Source organism: Suricata suricatta, chromosome 8 (genome assembly GCF_006229205.1).
Source record: "Suricata suricatta isolate VVHF042 chromosome 8, meerkat_22Aug2017_6uvM2_HiC, whole genome shotgun sequence".
Lineage (NCBI taxonomy): Eukaryota > Metazoa > Chordata > Mammalia > Carnivora > Herpestidae > Suricata > Suricata suricatta.
Window position 1 is genome coordinate 114,974,293 of NC_043707.1, and position 21,842 is coordinate 114,996,134.

A 21,842-nucleotide genomic window follows, 5' to 3' on the forward strand; every position below is an offset into this window, starting at 1 on the left:
GGGGCGCTCCGACGGCAACAAAGGCCAATGGAGAGGGGCGGGAGCACCGGGGACCCGAGGTAGCGGCCCCTGGCGGTCACCGATCGCCATGCAGCCCGGCGGGAGGGCTCCGGTAGAGGCGCCGCGGAATCGCGCAGCAGCGTAAAGTGGGGTGGAGCAGGGAAACACCCACCCCCCCCACCCCGCCCCGCAGCAGCCCTGGCTGGCCCTGTGTCTTTTACCCAAACCCGACAGGTCTCTCCAAATCTACACACAGCCTCCTCTCGTTTGCACACAGCCACACGCACATTACAGGAACCCTACCTCATCCCCAGGTCCCCCTCACACACTCAGAGCACCCCATCACCCAGGGGCCCTGCCTCCCACCTCTCCTCCCAATCACCCTCATCCTTCAAGCCTCGGCTGCAAAGCGACTGCCTCCGTGAAGCCTTTCTCCGTCCCTAGTCAATGAACTCACTGACGCCACCCTCTCTTCTAGGCCGTGTGCTGGGCGCTGGGACCACAGATGCGAAAGAGACCCTGCCTACGCTGGAAGATGTCACTGTCTCAACTTAAACGTGGCTACAGAGTTCTATCTGTGGGGCCTCGGAAGAACCTTCCTCCACTTTTTCATCCAGAGCTCGCCCTTGAACTCGGTCAATCTGCTTCTGCGCTCACCACGTCACTTAAAATACTTTTTGTGTCAACATTCAAAGGATAGTTTATTCTTATTTCTCATGGTATCTGACACTGGCCTCTCCTTCCTTTTTGAGCCTTACGTAGGCTCCATAATTTTCTGAAGTCTTCTATTGCCTAAATCTTTTTCAGTCTTCTTCAAGGACTCCCTGTTGTCTTTTTCCTCCACTAAATAAGTGTGTGTTCACTGTGGTTTCAAATCCAGCTCTCTTCTCATTTCGCCCTCCACTTTCCCCCTTGAAGGTCTCATCCATTCGTATGGCTCAACTATTTCTCCAAATCTCTATCTCCAGCCACATCCTAGACTCATATTTCCAAGTGTATGCTGGACAGCTCCACCTGGGTCTCCAGCACTTCATAAGTGGAGTCCAAAATCGAACTCTCTATCTTTCGCCACAAATGTGCTTGTTCTATGCCTCCTTTCTCTGCAAATGGTGCCTTCATCCCAGAACTGATGGTTTCCCTTCCTTGTTTCTTGCCCCCATTCAGATGTTCACCAAGTCCTGACATGTTCAGCTCCTGACTTGCTCTCACATGACTCTGACATTCTGAAGGCTCCTTGTGCTAGTGCAGATCCTTGGTGCTGGTTCATACCTTGCCAAAAGTAACACAACTACTTCCTTGCTAGTCTCACACAGTTTCTGGGGAAATTTCTCCCATTCAGTTTGCTGCAGTTGAAAAGTGGTAACTTTCCCATATATTCATATGTATTCACCATATGTATTTTTAATGCCTACTTTATACCAGATACTGTGCAGAAGACTAGGAACTCAAGAGATAGAACATACACAGTCCCTACCCATAGGGAGATTAATTTCTGACACGTTACCATAGTGTGCCTTGCTTCTCTCTAGCAGATGTTCTCAAATAGCAAGCATCAGAATCACCTGCAGTGCTTATTAAACATAGATTGCTGAGCCCCACCTCCAGAGTCTGTGATTCAATAGGTCTTTGGTAAGACCAAAGAATGTGCATTTCTTTCTTTTCTTTCTTTTTTTTTTCAGGGTGCATTTTTAATAAGTTGCCAGATGAGGCTGATGCTGCTGATGTAGAAACCACACTTTGAGAACTACTGTTCTATAGTACAAAGAACAAAGACTCTAGAGCCAGACTGTTTGGGCTTTAATCCTGGTGCTGCCATTTACTAGCTGTATAACACAGGGCAAATTACTTAATTTCTCTGTATTTCAATTTCATCCTCCCCCATTTTAGGGAGTGAAAATAGCACCTACCTCATAGGGCTGCTGTTAATATATATAAAGACCTTAGAACAGTACCTAGAAGAATGCAGACAAACTATTAGCCATTATCATAATTACTGTCTGCCTCTTGCACTATATTCTAAATCCCTGAAGAATAGGGACCAAATCAGATGCATCTCTGTCCCCCATTAATGCCTGGCATGAGCTGTGCTTAGAATGATCAGCAAGTATGAGTTGATCTGAATCAAACAGATGGCTTCAAAGCATCCTCAGAAACAGCAAGACCTTTGCCTTGGCACAACTAAGCTAGAAGCTCAGCATTCCATTAGAAGAGTTTGAATCCTCTGTTCTAAATACCAAGCCTCACACTTAAATTTGTGGAAAGGCATTGGTTACTACTGACCCATCTCCAAAGTGGCTAGTGCAGTCAAGCCTGGCCCTGGCCTTTCTGGAGACTGTCTCCATCATCAGGGATTTCACTCTAAGCTAGGCAAAGTAGTAGAGTATAAGGGAAATCCTCATAGCATTTTGGTATTTTTATGTAAACTTCTTCCAGTAATTTCTAATGTACTTTCCCGGAAAGTTATTGGGTCCTTGACTATTTGCGGTTCAATCCTTGCATCTCAGCCCACCACTAACTCACACTCAAGGGCCTCTGTTGTGTGGGCCAGAACCCAGGTCTTATATATTCCACTTATATACATTCTCTATGGCCAGAGTTTCCTGGCCACAAAACAACAAGAATGGTCTGAGGGCAGGGGGGAAATGCATCTCCATCTATAGTTTGCTCTTTTCATATTTAAAATGTAGTCTGGGAACAATGAGATCAAGGTATTATAATAGACATAAAATAGATCACATACCCTACTATCTGAAATGAATCGCCAGCAGCTCTCGCATGTACCATCTCTTTTTATCTATAGTAAACTATAGGAGTGCCTGGGTGGTTCAATCGGTTGAGCGTCAGACTCTTGATTTCTGCTCACGTTATAATCCCAGTGTCATGAGACTGAGCCCTGAGTCAGGTTTTGCACTGAGCATGGAGCCTTCTTAAGATTCTCTCACTCTCCCTCTGCCCCCTCCCCCACCTCATGCACTCTCTCTAAAATAAAAAAAAAGCAATAAATAAAATATATTTCTCATATATTTCAAGAGATATTTTTAAGAATCAGAAATTATGAACAGTGGGATTAATAAATGTCAACTGGTACTTTGAAAAGACTTATGAAATTGGTAGACTTTTAAAAAATTATCATTTTTTAAAAAGTTTAGTTATTTATTTATTTTGAGAGAGAGAAAGAGAAAGAAAGCATGTGCACATAGGTGAGGGGCAGAGAGAGAGGGAGAGAGAAAATCCCAAGCAAGCTCAGTGCTGTCAGCGTGGAGCCCAACACAGGGCTCAATCCCATGAACCGTGAGATCATGACCTGAGGAGAAATCAAGAACAGGACAGCCAACCAACTGAGCCACCCAGGCACCAAAAAAAAATTAATCTTTAAATTGAGGAATAATTGACATGCAATAAATTGCACATATATAAGGTGTACAATTTAATCAATTCTAACTTATGTGCCAACCTATAAAACCATCTTATGAATGCAACCTATGAAACAATCAAGGCATGAACATATCACTCCCAAATTTTAAAGCTTATCACAGAGATTTAATAAATAAAAGGGAAATTTTTACACAACTATAGACTACTGAATTTGAAACCCTGAGTAAAATTTAAAATTATTTACATATTTTTTCTTTAAAAAATGCAAAACATGGACTCAAAAGAAAGAACTGAGCAACAATTACAGAGGACACTGAGAAAGTTATCAAAAATGACCAAAGAAATCTGGCCCAGAAGGTTCATTATTTAATACTTCCAACCATTCCTGAAAGAAATAATTCTGTTCCATATTTTATGAATGGATCTAGGACATGGGAGAAAGAGGAATTTTCCTAATTTGTTCACAATTGCAGGTAAAGATCTTCATATCTTATCAGATGCTTTATAAAAAGAGATCTCAAGAATATGGATGCAAAAATTGCAAGTGAAATACTAGCATGTAGAATTCTATAAGAGATTATTTAAAATTATGATAACAACAATAACTTTTTTTTTTTAAGTAAAGTCTACTTGGTAGAGTTTACCAAAGGTGGTGCTCAAACTCACAACCCTGAAATCAAGAGTCCCATGCTCTACCAACTGAGCCACCTAGGCACCCCAACAATAGCTAACATTAAATGTTTACTTAATATTAAGTGCCAGATACTATTCCAACACTTCACATATGTTAACTCACATAATCTGGTGCATCACAGAACAGGTAAATGGGCTTGGGCTGAGAAGCAATAGGTAAATAACCAGCAAAGGCAGGTACTATTACTAAAAATGGAGACACAGGTAAGTAATTTACCCAAGATCACACACTTGCAGAGACAGACAGAACTTGAACTCGGGCTTCATGGCTTCAGGGTCAACACTCTTAGTCACAACACTATATAACATTAATAAAAGAAAAGCATATCACAAACATAGGGTAATTCAGGGATGGTTCAAAAATAAAGAAATATCTTAATATACCATGTATGTAGATTGATAAAAAATAAACATGATAATTGTGATAGATAAAAATATTTTAGGGGTCCCTGGGTGGCTCAGTTGGTTAAACGTCAGACTTTGGCTCAGGTCATAATCTCAAAGTTTGTGAGTTCAAGTCCTGCATTGGGCTCTGTGTTGACAGCTCAGGAGCCTGGAGCCTGCTTCAGATTCTGTGTCTCCCTCTCTCTCTCTGCCCCTCCCCTGCTTGCACTCTGTCCCTCTGTCTCTCTCTCTTAAAAATAAACACTAAAAAAATTTTTAAATAAAAAACTTTTATAAATTTTAATACCTATTATAAACAAAATAATTCAAATCATTTGTCCTTAACAATATAATATTATTAGCTAGTGAAGAAGCAGTAGATACTTTCCCTTTAAAACAGGAACAAACAAGGTCAGTCTATACTGCTAACACTATTTTAATACTGGTTTAGATATTCTAGCCAGGAAAGAGAGAGGAGGGGCAGGGGCGGTAGGGAGAGAAATATAAACTTAAGTATATAAGAAAGTATCTTTATTGTAGCTGATGCAATTATGTAACAAGAAAATATACAGTCTTACTAAAACTAGTAAGACTAAGTAAGTGGAATGATTCAGCAAAATAGGCAAAAATCAGTAGCATTCACTGATGATACAAGTAATAACTAATTAGAATATATAATAATAAAATATACAATTCAAAATACTTAGAAATAAATTTAATAAGATATATCTGTGGTCTATGAAAAAATCTGTAAGGATCAACAAAGGACATATAAAAAGAAGCCTGAGTAGAGAGAGGTCAAGCTCCTGAATGGAAAAAGCAAACAATGTAATAATGTCTGTTGGACACTTGCTATTCCAGTCCCAAGTTCTGAGGACTAGCATCAGGTATACACACCCAACCCCATGGATTGCGCTCCAGAAATACAGAGATAAGGATGGATTTCGGCCAGTCCCTACCCCTAAGAAGAAATAAATATATAGATCAGTGCTATCCAATAGAAATATCAATGCGAGATGCATACATAATTGTAGTAGATTTTCTAGTAACCAAATTACAAAAAATAAAAAGGAAACTGAAATTTATTGTAATATTTTATTTAACCCAAAATATTATTTCAACAAGTCATCAATATAAAAGATCATTAATATTTACATTCTTTTTTTTTATAGAAGTCTTTGAAATTTGGTGTGTATTTTACATTTGTAGCACATTGCAATTCAGACCAGTCACACTTCTAAGTACTTAATACATGTGGCTAGTGGCTATTACACCAGACAACACTGGGGATCATTTCAATGCAATTCTGGGTGTAATGACAGAGGTAACATGAGCATTATGGGAACTAAGAAGATCTAACCCAGTCTGGGGTAATCTGGGTATGTTTCCTAGAAAAGACACCTACTTAAACAGGCCTGGGAAGGTAAGCAGGAATTGGCCAGGCAAAGGAAGGATGAGAGGATGGCATACTAAGCATCATTAGTAGAGAGAATAAAGGTGAGAAATAGCCATATTCCAGGGATTATCACTAGTAATATTCTAGAATAAAGATGGAAACAAGAACAGTGAGAAGAGCCTAGAGAAGTACACCATGCCCAAATCTGCCCACTCTCTCCCAGGAAGAAGCCGGAAGAGGGGCAGATGGGGGAGGGTCAAAAGGAGCTGTCCCTGGTTCTGACACTAAGACAGAATCACAGTGTAGTTCCACTTAAGATTCATAATTCAGTTCCACTCAGGATGGAAGTGAACCGACCCAGATGGAGGTCGCCAAACTCTAAACTTGGCCTGGCAGAATAGGAGGTCCTTTTGGACAGACTAGCCCTGACTGGGTTGGGGAATCTTAAGAACATCCAAGTACAGAAAGAACTCTAGGATATCGAAGTCAGGTATGACCAGGAAAGGCATCCTCTCTGATATAAAAGTAGATGCAGATATACCATAACAAATGAATCCCAAAGATGGCAGTCAACCTGTGGTGTCCTGTCTCTACCTCTTAGAAAATATAAACTAATAATTCGACTTTTAACCCAGAATCTATCTGGATGGATGTTACCAAGCTGGTGATTAGTAGAAAGGACATGGGCAGAATTAATTCCTACTATCTTCCTTCCTTCACTTTCATTAATCCATAAAGGAGCTCAATGGAAAAAAATTTACAATATAGCCTCAGTGTATCAATGCGCCAAGGAAAAGGGCAGCCTGCACAAGTAGGACTATATGATTATCATTCATTCATAAGAAAGTCAACACAGGGGAGCGTGGTTGGCTCAGTTGGTTAAATGTCCGACTTTGGCTCAGGTCATGATCTCACAGTTCGTGGGTTCAAGCCCCATTTCAGGCTCTGTGTTGACAACTTGGAGCCTGGAGCCTACCTCAGATTCTGTGTTTCCCTTCTCTCTGTCTCTCACCTGCTCACACTCTGTCTCTTTCTCTCTCAAAAATACACATTGAAAAATATTTAAAAGAAAGTCAACACAGAATAATAATTATATGCCCATGAATTTAAAAAATGTTATGGGGCACCTGGTGGCTCAGTTGGCTAAGTGTTCAACTTCGGTTCAGGTCATGATCTCACGGTTCAAGTTTAAGCCCCACATTGGTTCTGTGCTGACAGTGTGGAGCCTACTTGGGATTCTCTCTCTCTCCCTCTCTCTCTGCCTTCCCCCCACACACATGTGCTCTCACCCCCTCTCAAAAATAAATAAACTTGGGGCGCCTGGGTGGTTCAGTCGGTTAAGTGTCCGACTTCAGCTCAGGTCATGATCTCATGGTTCGTGGGTTCGAGCCTCGCATCAGGTTCTGTGCTGACAGCTAGCTCAGAGCCTGGAGCCTGCTTCAGATTCTGTTTCCCTCTCTCTCTGACCCTCCCCTACTCACGCTGTCTGTCTGTCTGTCTGTCTCTCTCTCTCTCTCAAAAATAAGTAAAAACATTAAAAAATTTAAAATAAACTTTAAAAAAGTTTTAGTACTTAATGATCAAGATATTGTGATGGAACTGATACACTGGCATTTTACACCAGTATGACACTTTGGAAAGCAAACTGGCAATATTTACCAACAGTCATAATATCTCTGCTCTTTGAGTTGTAATTCCATCCAGTTACATACTGAAACACTAGGAACTAGATAAACTTGGGTCAAATCTCAGCTCTACCACATGAGGATGTGTGACCCTGAGCAAGCCATAGTATCATTATCACTTGTAATTTCCTCATCTGTAAATACCTCAGAGTTGTGGAAAAATTAATAACTAATAAATGGCCAACACTAAGCAAAGAGCTGAGTACTTACAGGTGCTGAATACATGATAGTTCCTATGATTCTCTGCTCTGTTCCTGGAACAGGTCCTTAATTTTTTTCTTTCCTCATGGTTTTACTTTCCCATATCAATTTTAAAAATAGAAAATGAAGAGGAAAGTAAATGAAAACAGAAAATGAGCCACATCGTGTCGGGCTCTGTGCTTACAGCTCAGAGCCTGGAGCCTGTTTTGGGTTCTGCATGTCCCTCTTTCTGCTTCTCCCCCACTCATGCTCTGTCTCTCAAAAATAAACGTTAAAAAATAAATAAAAGATGGAGGTATTTTTTTAAAGGATAGAACTAAAACATTGGTCATTGGCATGTAAGTTGGGAGATAGGGTCATCAGAGTTAATGCATTCTAAACAAATTTTTTTGACATTTATTCATTTTTCATAGACAGAGAGAGACAGAGTGTAAGCAGGAGAAGACAGAAAGAGAGGAAGACACAGAATCCAAAGCAGTCTACAGGCTCTGAGCTGACAGGATAGAGCCCAATGCAGGGTTTAAATTCATGAACCATGAGATCATGACCTGAACTGAAGTCAGACACTGAGCCCCCTAGGCGCCCCTAGGGTTAATGCAGTCTAAAGCACTCCTATTTAGGACAAAGATAAAGGTGTAGTTTCACTTTAGACATTGGTAAGCATATACAGTAAAATGTCAACAAAATAAAAATAAAAAAGTTATTGAGGGGGCCGTGGGCTCAGTTTGTTAAGCATCCAACACTTAATTTCACCTCAGGTCATGATCTCACAGTTCATAAATTTGAGCCCCCACTGGCAGTTTAGAGCCTGCTTGGGATTCTCTCTCTATCTCTCTCTCTGCCCCCCCTGCTCCTCCCTCTCTCTCTCAAAATACTTAAATAAACATTAAAAATTATTAAGAAAAGAAACGGATATGGGGAAGAGCACTGGGTGTTGTATGGAAAACAATTTGACAATAAAATATTATGGAAAAAAAAACCACACACACACACACACACACACACACACACACACACACAAAAGAAAAGAAACGGAATAAAATAGAAATAGAACTTTCCAACCATGAGCCAAATACTTCTAGAATGATTAAAGAAATTTAGTCAGTAATTTAAAATCTTCCCACAAAATGGAAATGTATCATATGGTTTTTATTGTTTGAGAGAGAGTGAGCACACGTGCACAAAAGCACCTGCAAACAAGCTGGGGAGGGGCAGAGAGAGAAAATTTTTTTTAAGCCTATTTATTTATTTTGAGAGAGAGAGAAAGAGAGAGTGAGCAAGCAAGCAGGAGAAGGGCAGAGAATGAGGAAGAGAGAGAATCTCACACAGGTTCAGCACTGACAGGGCAGAGTCTAAAATGGGACTCAAACCCACAACCCTGGAATCATGACCTGAGCCAAAATCAGACAATGTACAGATTGAGCCACCCAGGCACTCCAAAAATGGAGTTTCTTAAACTGTTAAAAGGTATCTATCAAAACCTTGTAGCAAACAATGTTTAAATTAATGTTATTATTGTGAAAATGTTCAAATATACACAAAATGAGAGCAACCAGCATAATGAATTCCCATGTGCCCACCATAAATCCATCATCCAGATACAACAAATATAAAATACAAACTTTATTCTTAATAGTAAAACATCATAAATATTCTCTTTAAAGTCAGGACCAAGACAAATAGGCCCTTCCTTATTTCAGCAATGTACTGGAGGTCTAGCCAGTACAGCATGGCCAAAAGAAAAGTCAGAAGACTAGCAAGAAAGAAATAAAATTATTATTCATAGGTAATATAACGGTCTCTAAAAAGCCCCAAGTGATCTATAGACATATTATTACAGGGGCGCCTGGGTGGCTTAGTCGGTTAAGCCTCCGACTTCAGCTCAGGTCAGATCTCACGTTCGTGGGTTCGAGCCCCGCGTCAGGCTCTGTGCTGACACCTAGCTCAGAGCCTGGAGCCTGCTTCCCGTTCTGTGTCTCCTTCTCTCTCTGCCTCTCCCCCTCTCATGCTCTGTCTCTCTCTCTCTCTATCAAAAATAAATATAAAACATTAAAAAAATTTAGACATATTATTACATATGGAAAAGGAGAATTCAGCAAATCTCATTTATTCTGAATACAAATCTAAAATCACAGTAAGACACCAACTGATAAATATGAGATTAATATTCTTTAAAATCTATTTCAGTAAAAAGATAGTAACTTATAATAGCAACAGAAATAAGAAGGTACCATGGCACCTGGGTGGTTCATTTGGTTGAGCATCAGACTCTTGGTTTCGGCTCAGGTCATGATCTCAGAGTTTGTGGGATAAGCACTGAGTTGGGCTCTGTGCTGACAGCTCAGAGTCTGGAGCCTGCTTCAGATTCTGTGTCTCCCTTGCTCTCTGCCCCTCTCCCACTCATGTTCTGTTTGTCTCTCTCTCACTCTCTCTTTTTTTCTCTCTCTCTCTCTCAAAAATAAACAAACATTTAAAAATAATAAGTAGGGGCACCTGGGTGGCTCAGTCAGTTAAGTGTCCAACTTCAGCTCAGGTCATGATCTCACAGTCCATGGGTTCAAGCCCCACCTCGGACTCTGTGCTGACAGCACAGAGCCTGCAGCCTGCTTCAGATTCTGTGTCTCCCTCTCTCTCTGCCCCTCCCCTGCTCACTCTCTGTGTGTGTCTCTCTCAAAATAAAATAAAGATATAATAATAATAATAAATAAATAAAGATTTAAAAGGGGGCACCTGGGTGATCCGGTCAGTTAAGCATCTGATTTCGTCTCGGGTCATGATCTTGCGGTTCATGGGTTCAAGCCCAGCATCAGGCTCTGAGCTATCAGCACTCTGCCCCTCCTTGCTTGTGCTCCTGTCTTCTCTAGCTCTCTCAAAAATAGATAAACATTAAAAAAAATTTTGGGGGGGGGGCCCTGGGTGGCTCAGTTGGCTGGGTGGCTGACTTTGGCCCAGGTCATGATCTCGTGGTTCGTGGGTTCGAGCCCCACATTGGGCTATGGGCTGACAGCTTGGAGCCTGAAGCCTGCTTCGGATTCTGTGTCTCCCTCTCTCTCTGCCTTCCCCTGCTCATGCTCTGTCTCTCTGTCTCTCAAAAAGAAATATATGTTAAAATTAATAATAAGAAAAAAATAAAAATAAAAATAAATTTTTTAAGATTAAAAAAATGAAATAAGAAGGTATCAAGGGGTCGGAGTACCAAGGAATAAGTCTGACAAAAGCTATACAAGACCTGTATAAAACATTACAAAAATTTTATTGAAAAACAGGGTTTTGGGGGCACCTGGGTGGCTCAGTGGGTTAAGCCTCCCCCTCAGCTCAAGTCATGTTCTCACAGTTCGTGGGCTTGAGCCCTACGTTGGGCTCTGTGCTGACAGCTCAGAGCCTGGACCCTGCCTGGGATTCTGTCTCCCTTCCTCTCTGCCCCTCCTCTGCTCGTGCTCTCACTCTCTCTCAAAAATAAATGACATTGAAAAAAGTTTTTTAAAAAGACAGGTTTTTTGAGTTTTGTTTTTTGAAAAAAAAAAGAAAAACATTTTAAAAGACTTAAGGGACACCTGGGTCTGTTAAGCATCCAACTTCAGCTCAGGTCATCATCTCACAGTTCATGGGTTTGAGCTCCGCTCTGGGCTCTGCACTGATAGCTCAGAGCCTGGAGCCTACTTTAAATTCTGTCTCCTGGGGCACCTGGGTGGCTCAGTTGGTTAGGCGTCTGGCTTCAGCTCAGGTCATGATCCCGCAGTTTGTGGGTTTGAGCCCCGTGTTGGGCTCTGTGCTGACAGCTAGCTCAGAGCCTGGAGCCTGCTTCATATTCCGTGTCTCCCTTTCTCTCTGACCCTCCCTGCTCGTGCTGTCTTTGTCTCTCAAAAATAAAAAAAGAAAAAAAAAAGAAAAAAAAATTCTGTCTCCTAATCTCTCTCTGCCCCTCCCCCACGTGTGTGTGTGTGTGTGTGTGTGTGTGTGTGTGTGTGTGTGTTTAAATGTTTAAATATTTAAAAATTTAAAAAATAATAAAATAAAAGACCTAAAAATAAAAGGAGGAAAAAACTCTGCTCCTAGATAGAAAATCTCAGTATTTTATTCTCAAATTCATCTACAGATTCAAAGCAATCATAATACAAGTTCCATCAAGTCTGTGTAACTCTGTGTTTTATAACTTGAGAAGCTTATTTTGAATGTGTATACATGAATAGAGTCCCAAGAAATAGCAAAGACACTTATGCAGAAAAATAAGGTGGAGGAATCTGTCCTACTCGATATCAAGTTTATACAACTACAGTAACTAAAAACAGTGAGGTAGTAGCTTAGGGTTAAATTGGCTTAGGGTTAGGTAACTCTGTACTCTGGAAACAGACCCATGCATGTATGGACACAACAGTGACAGAAGTGGGATTTCAGACCACCAAAGGACACATTTGTCAATAATGGAACTTAGACAACTGAGTATTTATATGGAAAGATTAAAAATTGGAGATCTATGTCCTTTTACACACAGAAACCAACTCCTATGAAAAGCAAGTTTTAAAAAATGTGTAGGAAAAATATAAGAAACTTGAGAAGAGAAAGAACTTCTTCAGCATAAAATAATAACTAAAAACACACTAACCATTTTTTAAGAAGACTATGAATTCAACTAGGTTAAATTTAAAAACTTTAATCAATGGGGCGCCTGGGTGGCTCAGTCGGTTAAGCATCCGACTTCTGCTCAGGTCACGATCTCATGGTTCGTGAGTTTGAGCCCCGCATTGGGCTCTGTGCTGACAGCTCAGAGCCTGGAGCCTACTTGGGATTCTGCGTCTTCCTCTCTCTCTGCCCCTTCCCCACTTACACTCAGTCTCTGTCACTCAACAATAAATAAATGTTAAAAATTATTTTAAAAAGCTTTAATCAAAAGATTATAATGAATGCGATCACATTGCAAAAACAAATATTTACAATATATATAACCATCAAATTGTAAGTATCCAATATATATTCACAACTCCTACAAATCAGTATGAAAAAGAATTATATATATAACTTTTTTCTTTGTTTTGAGAGAGAGAGAGAGAGGGCGCAAGTGAGAAAGGGGCAGAGGGAGAGAGAGAGAAACAGGGCTCACCCAAAGCACGGCTCATGTGTTTTTTTTGTTTTTTTTGTTTTTTTTTTACCCAAAGCAGGGCTCAAGCTCGCCCAGTGTGGGATCTGAGCCAAAGTCAGATGTTTAACAACTGAGCCACCCAGTGCCCTATATATATTTTTTATAATTTTATTTAACTTGTTTGTTTGAGAGAACGCACATGCACAAGTGGGGGAGGGGCAGAGAAAGAGAGAGAGACTCCCAAGTAGGCTCCCTGCTATCAGCACAGAGCCACCTAGGCACCCCAACTTATATGTATTTTTAAAGGCAAAACTCATCAACAGCCATATCACAGAATAGGAAACATGCAGAATGAAAAGCCATATAAATGCTCAGTCTCATTATTTAGGAGGAAAATACAAAGTAAAATCACAGTGAGACATCAATTGCACCCATTAAATTGGGTAAAACTTAAGGAGGTAGAATAATGAAACCTCTTAGATCCTCTTGGTGAGTGTAAATTGGTACACCCAACACACTATTTTGTAAAACTGAAAATGTGCATACCCTAAAACCCAGCAATTTTGGTTCAGAGAAACTTCTGCTTTTACCAAGAGGAGATATGCATAAGAATGTTCTTAGTAGCACTGTTTATAACAGCAGCATACTGAAAACACTAACTCCAACCATAGTAGAATAAATAAAGTAGGATATATATAAATCTCAGAAATATAATCTTGAGTGACAAAACAAACTGCAGGAGAATGCACAGAATGAGTCTACGTAAAATTTAAAAATATGCAAAAGTAGGGGTGCCTGGGTAGCTCAGTTAGTTAAGCATCCAATAATCAGTATTGGCTCAAATCATGATCTCACGGTTCATGGGTTTGAGCCCCATGTCCATTCCACATGGACTCCACACTGCAGGTTTGGGGCCTGCTGGTGATTCTCTCTCTCTCTCCCTATCTGCCCCTCCCCTGCTCTCTCTCTCTAAATAAACAAATACATAAACCTAAAAAATATATATACAGGGGTGCCTGGGTGGCTCAGTTAGTTAAGCGTTCAACTTTTGGTTTCAGCTCAGGTCATGATCTCATGGTTTATAGGTTTGAGCCCCACATCAGGCTCTGCACTGACAGTGCAGAGCCTGCTTGAGATTCTCTCTCTTCTCTCTGCCCCGTCCTGCCTCTCTGTCTCTCTCAAAATAAGTAAAGAAGCTTAAAAATATTTTTTTAGATATGCAAAACAGTTTTCTATGTGGGGCGCCTAGGTGGCTCAGTCAGTTAAGCGGCTGACTCTTGATTTTGCCTCAGGTCATGATCTCACAGTTCGTAAGATTGAACCCCGAGTCGGACTCTGCACTGATAGCCTGGAGCCTGCTTGGGATTCTCTCTCTCCCTCTCTCTCTGCCCTCTCCCCCCACCCTCACTCTCTCTCAAAATACATAAATATGAAAAAAAACTACTAAAAGAATATAATTATATGTATTAAACAACATAGAAAAGCAAGGGAATGGTAAACCCAAATTTCAAGACAGTAGTTAAAGAGACGAAAAATAGGACTGGATTTTGAAGGAACACATTTCTTTTTTTTTTTTCATGTTTTTTAAATACTTTATATGGTAGAAATACAGCAAAAATATTTTATTTTGTTCAAAGAGGAAAAAATATACTGTTATGATCACGGTTCTAAGAATGATTCACATGGTCTCTGGCTCCTCAACCACACTCGGTGGTGTAGTCATTTATCAAAGCCAAGATCATACTGTAAAGATACATGAAGAAACAGAGCAAGTTGAAACCGAGCTTGATCATGGCTTCCTTCATGTGTGACTTGAGCTGACCCCGACTGTGGATCTCTGTGGGGTCAAACACCCCCATGTTACCACTCGGCACCATGACGAGCCGATATATGTTCCAAGTGGCAACGGGCAGGTTGAGAAGGAAGATGAACCAGTGCAATGAAATGAGCATCAACATGGTGACGATGGTGCGGCCAATCAGCTAGGGAATGACCCACTGGTTTAATTTTGAGCAACATGATCTAGCATTAATGTAATCACATTCTAAATCAGACAATGTAATTATGAAGTACACCGAGACGAAGGTGAGCACGCAGCAGTAGAGGAAAGAGAAGACAAACACCACCGCCTCCATCCGCCGCCGCCACTCCCTCCGTCAAACCCGAAGGAACACATTTCAAAAGTTAAAGTTAAGAACAAAGTAAAAGAGGGGCACCTGGGTGGCTCAGTTGGTTAAGTGTCTGACTTCAGCTCAGGTCATGATCTCAGTTTGTGGGTTTACGCCTCGCATCAGGCTCTGAGCTGATAGGCTGGAGCTGGGAGCCTGCTTCAGATTCTGTGTCTCCCTCTCTCTTTCTCTGCCCCTCCCTTGCTTGTTCTCTCTCTCTCTCTCTCTCTCTCTTAAAAATAAATAAATATTCTTAAAAAAGAAAATAAAATAGTACAAGGCCAAAAAATATAAGTAATATTCTCCCTCTCTTTTTCTTTTCTGTGATAAACTAAATGGTAATAGATGTTCACTATAGCATTCTTTTCACCATTCATATATTATAAATATTCTTTTGTAATTATTTGAGTGATCTTAGACAACTAATTTAGCCTCACTGTGCCTCAGTTTTCTCATCTGTAAATCATGGAAAAACAACACTGCCTCTATACAGATGTTGGGAGAATTAAATGCTTACTACATATAAAATGTTTAGAGCAATGGCTTAACTTAATGTGTACACATTCACTCACTGCCTATTTTCAGTGCAAAACTTCTTACCTCAATTATACTTAATATCTCCCAGACTAAGATTCTGTCTTATCCCTCCCAGAGAATAAACCTTTAGACTTCTCTGAGGTTAGATATAGCCCAGATGGGCAGTCAGCTGACTGATGTAAAGTTGAAAAATATCTGGGCAGATTTTTACCATTCTTTCAACCTATCTTCCCTTTTTAAGCCCTACCTTCATCCCCATGTCCACAGGTTCTTGGTTCCTCCAATTACTAATGTGTGTGTACGTGTGTCTATGAGAGAAAGAGGTTGGGAGATTGAAAGAAGGTGGTCTGAGGTTAAACTGGTTTGCCTTTTGGCTTTCTCCCACATCACTTTAGGATTTAGTTTTATAGGATGTCCAAGTCAGGTACTGCTGGTGCAAAGGATTTCTAACTTCCAAAAATGGGCTCCTGTTTTCTCCTCTCCTCTCCTCTATGTCCTTATGAGCTTGTACCTTCTTCAAAAAATCCATTTATTACTGTTTTTGTGATGTTAGCTGTGGAAACAGGTCAGTGTGGTTGTGTAATCCACCATCAATAACCAGAACCCAGGTCTCACTCTTAAATATGAGGCAGTATAGAATAGTGATTTAAGAACACATGACCTAGCACATGCACTCCAATGTTTATAGCTGAGCTGCCAACAACAGCCAAAGTATGGGAAGAGCCCAAATGTCCATCAACAGATGAATGGATAAAGAAGATGTGGTGTATTTGCACAGTGGAGTATTGGCAATCAAAAAGAATGAAATGCTGCCATTTGCAACAATGTGGATGGAACTATTATGCTGAGTGAAATCAGTCAGAGAAAGACAAATATTATATGACTTCATTCACATGTGGAATTTAAGATACAAAACAGATGAACATAAGGGAAAGGAAACAAAAATAACATAAAAACAGAGGGAGACAAAACATAAGGAAACAAACAGAGTTGCTGGAGGGATTGTGAGTAGGGGGAAATGCCAAATGGGCAAGGGGCATTAAGGAGGACACTTGTTAGGATGAGCACTGGGTGTTTCATGTAGGGGCTGAATTACTGGACTTTAGTCCTGAAATCATTATTGCACTAAATGCTAACTAACTTGTATATAAATTAAAAATAAGTGAAGAAAATTGTTTAAAAGAGAACAGATACCCTAGACTGCCTTGTTAAATATCTTCATCACTTTCGAGCTGTATTACTTTTATTTAGAAAGCTATGCAAGCTCTCATTTCCTTCATTTTAGCATTTATAAATTGAGGTTAGTGACATCTACTTCATTCATTGTTATGAGGATTAAATAAATTAATATTTGTAACAGCTTAGGAATTTGCCCTTAATGCTACATTACTCAATAAATGTTAGCTAATACTATTATTTGAGGATTCCTCAACATGAAAGTCAGAAAACAAAACAAACCGTAAACACAACGGAAAGGAAATAGAGGTCACACAAAGGGAACGCAAGAAAACTGCGCTCCCAATTGCATTTTATACTCTCAGAAAGATAAAAGATACGGCAGTCATCAAACTAAAAGGAGACTATAATGGGAATGAATAATTTTGACCTTTTTTTATGTTTATTTATTTTTGAGAGAGAGAGAGAGACACACAGAGAGACAGACAGACAAAGCATGAGCCACGGAAGGGCAGAGATGAGAGGGAGACTCAGAATCTGAAGTAGGCTCCAGGTTGCGAGCTGTCAGCACAGAGCCTGATGTGGGGCTGGTACCCATGAACGGGGCCAAAGTCGGACACTCAACCAACTGAGCCACCCAGGAGCCCCTATAATGGGAATAATTTAAAGAAAATGTAAATATACTTAAAAACTTTAAATTCATACATTAAAGAAAAGGGAAAATTATCCAAGAAAGTAGAACACCAGCAACAACAGCAGAAAAGAGAGTTGGAAGATAAATGCGAAAATAAAAGAAAATTAGAGGAGCCATTCATTAGGTCCCACATCTGAACAATAAAAGAAAAGATCCAGTTTAGGAGAGAGGAGAAAAAATGGAGAAGAAATCATCCAAGATCTAATACAAAATACTTTCTCGGAACTAAAGGGCACAAGTTCTGTGGGCCATTCTTTGCTCAGGACACTGAAAGCGAGGGGAAAACCCTCGAATAAGAGCACATGAGACAAAATTTTTAAATTTCGGCGGGGAGGAGGGGCAGACAGCTTAGAACTTGCTCTCAAGGCACTTGGCACACCTTTGTGTTATTTCTTTGTTGTACAGGACAGCAGTGACAATGTCCTCACTGACACATTCAGCGCCAAATGCAGTGCCGTGAAAAGAGCAGTTGTCCTAATAGGCCTCAGTCCTAACTGCGTCAATCTAGTGTAATTTTCAAAACACACCGACCCCTCCAGAGCGGCTCGGAAACCCCACAGTACTTACCATGAGCATTCAGCGCTGGCAAAATCGTTGCACCAACCAGACGGACGAACATGGTCTAGATTTTTCATTAACGCTCGGCAAGAAAGGCCTCAAGGTCGGGAGTCAAAAACGCTTCATTTGAATCCTGGCTCTTCCTTAGGAGCTGTATGACCGGAAACGACTCAACCCCTTCCACAAAATTCACTGACCACCGGCCACGGGGCTGGGATGCGTGTAAGGGACACGTCGGCGACAAACGCGAAACAATCCTTTTCCTCCAGAGTTCACGGTTGAATGGGGGGAGGAGGAGGCCAAAGGGGGGAAAATAATTACCACAACCTCCTGACGGGTCGTTACCCACTCTCGAGCCTATTTTCCACACAGCTTCAAAATATTAGTTCAAACTGAGCCCGGGATATGCCACTTGCCTGATTTGAGTCGTCAATGGCTCCATGGACCCACACAATAAAAGGCCACCGAGTTTTGAGCAGGCCTCAAGCAACTTCGCGGCTCGCGCTTCGCGGAGCTTCCGCGCGCCATGACGTCCTCTCACTAACGCACACGCCTCAGCGGCACCAGGTCGCCCAACGGGGATCTGATTGGTGAGCGTGGAAGATTGACTGCGCCTGTGCGGCCAAATTCCGCCTCCGCCCCCATTCCCGCCTCTGAGATCTCCTGAAAGCCTGTGTTCTTGCTTCCCCACACCTCACCCCGTTCAACTGATATTCAATAAATTGCACATACTTGAAGTGTGCAATCCGATGAGCTTTGACATAAGCATACACATGCGAATCTGTCACCACAATCAAGACGAGAAATGTATCTATTCCCCTCAAAAGTCTGCTCCAGCCCATTTATAACCCTGCCTCCTGGCTCCTCCTGGCCTTCCTGTCACCCCAACCACTGATCTGTTACTCTGTGCCATAGGTTTTGGTTTTCTACTATTTTATATAACCAGGATAAAGAAAATTTTGGCTGCTTCTTTCACATGCGACAATTATTTTACAATTTATCCATGTTGTATCAATATTTCTTACTTTTAACACTGAAGAGTCTTCTATTATATAGACATATGACCATTTGTTTATTCATTCACATGTTGATGGGCATTTGGGTTGTTTTCAGCTTTAGGGCCTTAGAAATAAAAAAGCTATGACAAAGACACTAATTCAAAAAGATATATATATCCCTATGTTTATTGTGGCATTATTTACAATAGTGAAATTATGGAATTAAATCGTGTTCATCCATAGATGAATAGATAATGAAGATGTGGTATGTGCAAGTGCTCGCCCCCACTGGAATATTACTCAGCCATAAAAAAGAATGAAATCTTACCATTTGCAACAACGTGGATGGATCTGGAGGGTATAATGCTAAGTGAAATAAGCCAAAGAAAGACAATACCATGTGATTTCACTTTTATGTGGAATTTAAGAAAACAAAGAAAAAGGAGATAAACAAACAAAAACCCCAGACTCTTAAATATAGAGATCAAAACTGGTGGTTGCCAAAGGAAGCAGGGTGAAATAAATGAAGAGGGTTAAGAGTACACTTATGGTGATGAGCACTGAGTAACAATTCAGAATTGTTGAATCACTATATTTACACCTGAAACTAACATAACACTGTATATTAATTATACTGGAATTTAAAAACAACAACATATGAACAAATAAAAAGCTCTTAGTATTTTCCTACAAGTCTTTTGGACATTTACTTGAGAAAACACCTGAGAATGGAATGGCTGGATCTTACAGAAGGTTCATAACTTTTAAAGATTTTCAAGAACTCTTTAAGAGGCAGCCAAACTGTTTCCCCAACAATTGCATTATTTTACACTCTCACCAGAATTATGTGAGGATTTTTGGTGCTCCACATCTCTCCCAAACACTTGGTATGCTTGGCCTAATTTTATTTTTCCAGTGAGAATGTTGGTGGTATCTCATTTGTGGTTTCAGTTTGCACATTCGTGATGACAAATTATGTTTAGCATCTTTTCAAGTGCTTATTTGTCATTTGTATATTTTCTCAAATGAAGTGTCTGTGCAAATCTTTTAGCCATTTAAATTGGGTTATCTGTCTTGTTAAATTGTAAGAATTCTTCACATATTGTAGATACAAGTCCTTTAGCAGATACATGCTTTGCATATACTTATTTTGGTTATGGCTTGCCCCTTCATTTCATAGCAATGTTTTGAAGAGCAAAAAATTTTAATTTCCATGGAATCAAATTTATTGACATTTTTACTGTTATAATTGATGGGTTTTGTGTTATGTGTTAAAAATCTTTGCCCAACACAAGGACACTAAGGTTTTCTTCTGGAAATTTTATAGCTTTAGAAGTTTTTAGCTTTTACATTTAGGTCTATTATCCATTATGAGCTATTTGTTGTATATAGTGAGAGGTGAAGTCAAAGTTCTTTTTTTTTTTTCCACAAGCCTATATAGTTATTGAAAAGATTGCCCTCATTACATTGTCCTGACACTTGTGTTGGAAATCAGTAGGCCATATGTATGGGTCTATTTTCTGGACTCTGTTCTATTTTATATATCTGTCTATCTTTATGCCAATTCCACACGGTTTTAATTTTCACAACTTTATAATAAGTCTTGAGATCAGGTATTGTGCTAGTTATCTATTGTTGCGTAAGAACTGTCACAAATTTGGAGGCTTAAAATAACACCTATTTATTATGTCACCATGTCTGTGAGTCAGGAGTCCAGGCATAGCTCAGCTAGATCCTCTATAGCATCTCACAGGGGGCAATCAAAATGTAGGCCAGGCCTGGGTTCTCATCTAGAGGCTTGACAAGGAAAAAATCTATTCTTCAGCTTGTGTGCTTGTTAGCATCATTCAGTTTGTGGCAGCTGTATAACAAAGAGCTTCCATTTTTTGGTTGGCCAGCATCTGGAGGCCACCTAGAGGCTCCAGAGGCCCCTCACAACTCCTTGCCACCTAAGCCTCCCCAACATGTTTTAAAGCAGCAGGAAGTGGGGAGAGAGAGAGCCACTTTAGAGTGTGTCAGCTAGCAAGACAGTCTTATGTAACTTAATGTAATCATAAAATGACATTCTGTCACTGTGCTCTATTGGTTTGAAGCAAGCCATAGCTCTTGTCCATACTCAAGGGGAGGGGATCATTCAAAGACCTGAACACCAGGAGGTGGGGATCATGGGACCATCTTAGAATCCAGCCTCCACAGGCAGTATATGTTCTCCAATTATGTTTTTTGTTTCAACATTGTCTTTGGCTATTTGAGGTCCTTTGCATTTCAATATATATTTTTTAAAAATCAGCTATAAGTTTCTAGGGTGCCTGATTAGCTCAGTCAGTAGAGCATGCAACTCTTCATCTCGTATCATGAGTTCAAGCCCCATGGTGGGTGTGGAGTCTATTTAAAATAATAAGCAAACAAACAAACAGCTGTAAATTTCTACCAAAAGCCTGCTGAGTTTTGACTGGGATTGTGGTAGAGCTATAGATCAATTTGGGTACAAATAACACTTTAATGCTTTTAAGTTTTCTGATCCATGATCATAATGTATCTCTCCACTGATGAAGGCCTTTAGTTTCCATCAGCAATGTTTTCTAGTTTTCAATGTATAGATCTTACACATCTTTTCATCTTTGTTCAAATTTACCGCTAAGCATATATTTTAGATGTGGTTTAAATGGGATTTTTGGAGGTGGTGGGTGGCTCAGTTGGTTAAACATCCAACTCTTGGTTTCATATCAGGTCATGATCTCGCAGTCCGTGGGGTTGAGCCCCATGTCGGCACTGACAGTGTGGAGCCTGCTTGGGATTCTCTTTTTCTCCCTCTCTCTCTCTACCCTGCTTGTTCTCTCTCCCTTTTTCTCTCTCTCTCTCAAAATAAATAAACTTAAAAATAAATGGGATTTTTAAAA

General features: G+C 40.3%; 1 pseudogene; it reads right to left on the minus strand.

Moving 5' to 3' along the window:
- Window positions 1-14,508: 14,508 nt before the first annotated feature.
- Window positions 14,509-14,896, minus strand: LOC115297717 (annotated as a pseudogene).
- Window positions 14,897-21,842: the final 6,946 nt, after the last annotated feature.